Source organism: Oncorhynchus mykiss, chromosome 19, assembly GCF_057628025.1.
Source record: "Oncorhynchus mykiss isolate SJ-2025 chromosome 19, ASM5762802v1, whole genome shotgun sequence".
In the NCBI taxonomy this organism is placed as follows: Eukaryota; Metazoa; Chordata; class Actinopteri; order Salmoniformes; family Salmonidae; genus Oncorhynchus; species Oncorhynchus mykiss.
In genome coordinates, this window is record NC_143040.1 from 58,420,158 (window position 1) to 58,426,157 (window position 6,000).

At 43.6% G+C, this 6,000-nt stretch overlaps 1 protein-coding gene across 1 annotated transcript in view; it reads right to left on the reverse strand.

Annotated features, from left to right (window-relative positions):
* Positions 1-5,658, reverse strand: part of LOC110498061 (filamin-A-interacting protein 1) — a 48,099-nt gene extending 42,441 nt beyond the window's left edge. Inside the window, exon 1 of the mRNA XM_021574625.3 lies at positions 4,871-5,658. The gene's annotated coding sequence lies outside the window, so the exon portion shown is untranslated. The remainder of the gene's footprint in view (positions 1-4,870) is intronic.
* Positions 5,659-6,000: the final 342 nt, after the last annotated feature.

Genomic DNA, 6,000 nt, shown 5'->3' on the forward strand with positions numbered 1-6,000 from the left:
CGATAGCCACAGTAAAAGGAGTTCTATATCGACATAACCTGAAAGGCCGCCCAGCAAGGAAGAAGCTACTGCTCCAAAACTGCCATAAAAAAGCCTGACTATGGTTAGCAACTGCACATGGGGGCAAAGATCATAGTTTTTGGAGAAATGTCCTCTGGTCTGATGAAACAAAAATAGAACTGTTTGGCCATAATGACCATCGTTATGTTTGGAGAAAAAAGTGGGAGGCTTGCAAGCCGAAGAACACCATCCGAACCGTGAAGCACGAGGGTGGCAGCATCATGTGGTGGGGGTGCTTTGTTGCAGGAGGGACTGGTGCACTTCACAAAATAGATGGCATCATGAGGAACAAAAATTATGTGGAAATATTGAAGCAACATCTCAAGACATCAGTCAGGAATGTAAAGCTTGGTTGCAAATGGGTCTTCCAAATGGACAATGGCCCCAAGAATACTTCCAAAGTTGTGGAAAAATGGCTTAAGGACAACAAAGTCAAGGTATTGGAGTGGCCATCACAAAGCCCTGACCTCAATCCCATAGAAATTTGTTGGCAGAACTGAAAAAGTGTGTGCGAGCAAGGAGGCCTACAAACCTGACTCTGTCAGGAGGAATGGGCCAAAATTCACCCAACTTATTGTGGGAAGCTTGTGGAAGGCTACCGAAACGTTTGACCCAAGTTAAACAATTTAACGACAATGCTACCGAATACTAATTGCATGTATGTAAACTTCTGACCCACTGGGAATGTGATGAAAGAAATAAAAGCTTAAATAAATCACTCTCTACTATTATTCTGACATTTCACATTCTTAAAATAAAGGGGTGATCCTAACTGAGCTACGACAGGGAATTTTTACTAGGATTAAATGTCAGGAATTGTGAAAAACTGAGTTTAAATGTATTTGGCTAAAGTGTATGTAAACTTCCGACTTCATCTGTACATACCTTCAGTAGATGAAGATGGTGCAGCTAGTCGGCCCTAATACTGTACACTGTAGGCCTATCAAAGGCAATGCAATTCACATACAGTTGTAGGATCTTAATTTGAGCCAGTTTGCTACAGTAGGAAAATAATCCTGCAGCAACAGGAAATGTGGATTATAATTGATGGACATTTTTGTAGGGGTTGATACATTTTTCATAAGGGAAAGTCAAGTCTGACATTTCAAAGTGGAAATTACAGAAGCCCTTCTAAACCTCATACAGTACACGTTTTACATTTCCTGCATTGCAAGTTCCCCTGAAACGCGGTGATAAAATTAAGATCGTACCTGTGTACATTTATCTCCTTTTGCTCTGAACGAAGTTTGTATGTCTCCAAGAGCCAACAGATATGATATTCACAACTCTACTGTGCTGGGTAGCAACCCAATTCACTTGATCTATTGAGGGAGCAGCATGGAGTAGGCTTACAGAATCTGTAAATGGACACCAACCAATCAAGCACCAAATTCCTTGAGTAACATGACATGATTGGATATCATGTTTAAACGGAGATTCTAGGCATGTTCAGAATGTTGCATAAAGACCATATAGAGGCTTACACATGGGTGAAGCACACTCACATTCTGAAATGGCATTTTTGTCCTCTCCAGTTTTATCATTGGAATGTGATACAAAACGAGGCAACAGTGTGCTGTAGGACCATGCGGACGCCTCTGAGTGGTCGGGTAGGCTGTTTGGAGTGTATATATATATATTATGTCCCCCCCACTTCTAAAACCAAAGTTGCGCCCCTTACTAGGCCATAATTCCATAAAATGTCAATGGTCTGCTCTGATCTGTCCATGTGTGATGCACATGACATTACATGACATTACATGACCCTTTCACACTGCTGAAAAAAAGTTATACACATTTAGCCTAACTTGAGTCGTCTGTCCAACTCAAGAGTTGCCTAGTTAAATAAAGGTTAAATAAACATTTGATAAAAAGAGCTCCAACAACAGTTCAGACACTGAGATCCCAGAGCGATAAGGCAGCTCTATTTCTGAGTCATGGATCGGTCAGCAAATATGTTCAAAACCGTCCAAATAAATTACGTGAAAAAATGGAAGTCTCCAGCAGTCTATCATGATGTCACTCCCCCACTGACTGGGAGGAAGAGAGGAAGCGAGATGCAGCCTGGTTGATTTGAGATCACGTATTACTACAATAAGACTCAATTCAGGGAATGCAAAGTCTCCCTACCTGAACCTTTCAAAAGTTCAGCAAGAAGTTCTCGGAACGACTGCTTTTTCTAGCGAGAAGATAGGGCGAAGGTCAGTAAGAATGGGGCCAGAACCATTTGCAATGAATAGCATCACTATCCCAAGCTACTGACGATTAATATAGATACATCTGTGACATACAGAAGTAATAGGATTCAAAAGATTCCTTTAAGATATCACATTGAAGGAGAGGACTTCTCTCGTCACAATATTTGGAGAATGTCAAGATGGTTTACTATGAACTTTATAAGAGAGCAAAGCCCACCAGCTGCATGGTCATTCGATGCATGCTGATGAAGCACTGTGGTTTTCCTTTACACTTCATAACATGGAAATGTAAGAAGCATTATTATATGTAAAACCTAAAGGTCTGGAACAGATTCTCTACATTCATGGCTTAGTGTCATAGTAATGGGGGTGACATGTGCCAGGGACAGCTGTTGCCGAATCTCACCAGCAGGTCTGAAGGCTGCACCACAGTGACCACTGGGAGTATAGTGACCAGCCCCAGACCAGGTCCCTCTGTCTGGCCTCAACAAGGGACAGAGCCAGGGTCACTCCTCCAACCTCCCCCACTCCCACAACACACTGCAGGCTACAGTCTGGCCCACTCCCAAAAGCGATGAGTTGACCACGTGAAGCAGACCTCTGTTACCAGATCATTCCAGAGAGTGCTGATGGCAGTGCACTGGAAAGTGGACACATGCCAGGCAGATACAATCACCCTTACCATATATACGCTTGCTCCCTCTCTATAACTACAGCAATGGATACTTCTATCCAATGTTGTAGACATTTCCAAGCCAAGTGCATGATGTAGCCTACATCCTACCAGAATCGCTATGCAGGCTATAAAAAATTCAGTTAAGAACATTGACGATTGTGCTACAGTATGTTGTCAATGGAAAAGCCTGGTCGATAAACACCACAGTGGAGTGGTATCTCTTTCCCAATCTACCACTGCTGAAAGAGCTACATTACCTCATAACTTAGCCATGTCCTTATCATCTCACTGATCAGAAGTAAGTGATGCAAAAACCTAATTAATGTAGTGACAACGGTGATTTGAGGCGACGGGCATCTCAGTGGAGAGGGACACAGTTTGAGTAAGCGAATGCTCTCTCTGCACCTGTGCCACTTGTATGAGCCAATGACATAGCTTGGTCTGTCTGAATAGATAAGTCTGACTTGATAACTCTTCAAACATTGTAAAAAGAATGAGCTGTGAATGAACTTCGGTAACCCCTGGAAACAAAACACTTAAGTGTAAAGTAAACCACTCAAACTAACATTAGGAAAGGATCTCCTTATCCCTGACCTGGACAAAGTGCCAGAAATATTAATGACAGATCTCTCTCTCTCTCCCCTCCTCCCTGTATCTGTATTAAGTGTTAGGGGACCACATCAGCTGGAGTGTGAACAGTTAGCTCTCCTCTCTCTTCCAGAGCTGGTCTGCATTAGGAGCAATACAGAGACAGATCGGTGCTGAGGAGATGGATGACGGTTAACTTAAAGTATGCCTGAACACTCAAAGAAAAAAAGGTGCTATCTAGAACCTAAAAGGGTTCTTCGACTGTCTCCTTAGGAGAACCCTTAGATTAACCCTTCTTGGTTCCAGGTATAACCCGTTTGGTTCCAAGTAGAACTTTTAGGGGGTTCCATGTGGAACCCTTTCCACAGAAGGTGCTACATGGAACGCAAAGGATTCTGCCTGGAACCAAAAAGGGTTATTCTATACGGACAGTCGAAGAACCCTTTTGGAACCCTTTTCTTGCAACCCCTATAAAAGAGAGATATGTTGCACATTTCATTTGGCTCAGCTAGACTGTGTGATGTATGTCTTGACAAATGGATTAGTTCTTATGAGAACCAAATATACATGCATGTTCTATGATTGATGGCCTGGTGATAAATAAAATAATTTGACATAATTAAAAGGAATGAATAACCACGTAGAAATTATGCTGTTTCACAACAAGTTGAACCCCCCCCCCCCCGACGATCCATTCCCAATGTTAACGGAGGAATCTGGATTAGTTATTACTTATCTCCCAGCCTAAATATCTCAGGAGAACGTTATTTGTCTGGATTACGCTGTCAGCTCTAAGTCCTCACAAGGCTTTTCTTGCTAGTATAACACTAGAAGGGGTTCTCACACTGCTTTTATATAACAATGACAGAGGAATAAGTAGTGATTTATATGGTACATTAGATTCATGACTTTCTCTTTCCCATGTGTGCTGTCTCAGTGCCAGTGTCTAACTCCTAATGACCATTCTACCTCCTGAGAACAGTCAAAAGACCTTAACTCTCTTAAAACATGTCATACACTCAATGTGTTTTAATGTATGTGGACAGCATGAATTTTAACCCATTCATACTGCACAAAGCAGGCAGACAGAGTCCATTAAAATAGTGTTCCTTCACGCAGTATTCTGTAACCTACAGTACATCTGTGCAGAACAGCACTGACAAAGTCCATCAACAGTAATAGCTCTCTTAGCATTTCAAACTCATGATACTAGAGCATTTCAGCTGATAGGTTTATCTCCTGCCACAAAATGGGAACATGGTTTAACTTCCCACACTGAGTAGAGATGAGAGAAGCATGCTTTCACTGAGGCACACTGTGTAGAAGACAGTAAGCTGTACTTTCTTACCTGTTCTTTCTGGTCCCCAGGGTTAGGTTTGGAGTGGTGCTTAAGGTAATCCTACAGGAGTGACTCAGTCTGCCCTGCTGTATGTGAATGTCCTCTGAAGACCTCTTCTTAATGCTACTCCTGTTCAGCTGCCCTGCAACAGAATGAATGCCATCACCATGGACAAGCTCTGCTCTCTCACTTCTCCTCCTCTAGGATTCCAGGTCAAGAAGGAAATGCTACAGCAACGAGAGCTGGATCTAGTCCTCTCTCTCTGTCTCTCTCTCTCTCTCTGTCTCTTTCTCTCTCTCTGCCTGTCTCTCTCTCTCTCTGCCTCTCTCTCTCTCTCCACTCCCTTTTTTCTTTCTCTGTAAGTCAGCCAAAGATATACACTCTTTGAGGAGTCAGTGGGAGAGTGTTTGTGACAGAAAGAGAATGCAAGGGAGTGAGGGTGAGAAAGACCAAATAAAGGAGAGAAAGCCTTGGCGGAGGAGGGAGACAGGCAATCATGGAGGCACAGTTCTGTTCCCACTCCCACTCTGTCTGTGTTTGAAAGGAGCCGTTGCTCAGCGGGGAGAGAGAGGTGCAGCAGGGTGATGTCCTTTGTCAAACGTCCAGGTCTTTTCATTTACTCCTCCTTTGTCCCCAGTCTTTCAGTGTAGAGATGGAGGCTAAAGCATGGGTCTATATTTAACTACTATGCTGCAGTCACTAGGAGCTGTTAGCAGCTGAAGCCGTTTGGTTTGGAGGCTGGCTGCCTGGCTGGGTCCCTCGCTCCCCTCTCCACTCCTGACAGCTGAGCTATGCCACTTCTCTCTCTCCCATGCTGGGAACGTCCAGCACAGCCAGCCCCCCCAACCCACCCCAACCCATTGGCAGTCCAAGTCACTACCATTTTCTGAGCTAGCTAGGGCTGCCAGGCTCTTCAGGACTTTGGCAGTTAGACAGCTTACCACAGGGCCCACTCACATAAAAGCAAACTAAATGAGCTTGCTGAGCTAAATGTGTAGTGTAGTATATTGTTTACAGTGTCAATGGGTATGGTTGGAGTTGCTGTGAGGTCATAGTGGGTGTTCTACTGCTGTTGGGACATGTGAAAGGGACTGCCACGGGTGAAAGACAAAGAGCCAAATAAGGACACAACAATGAGG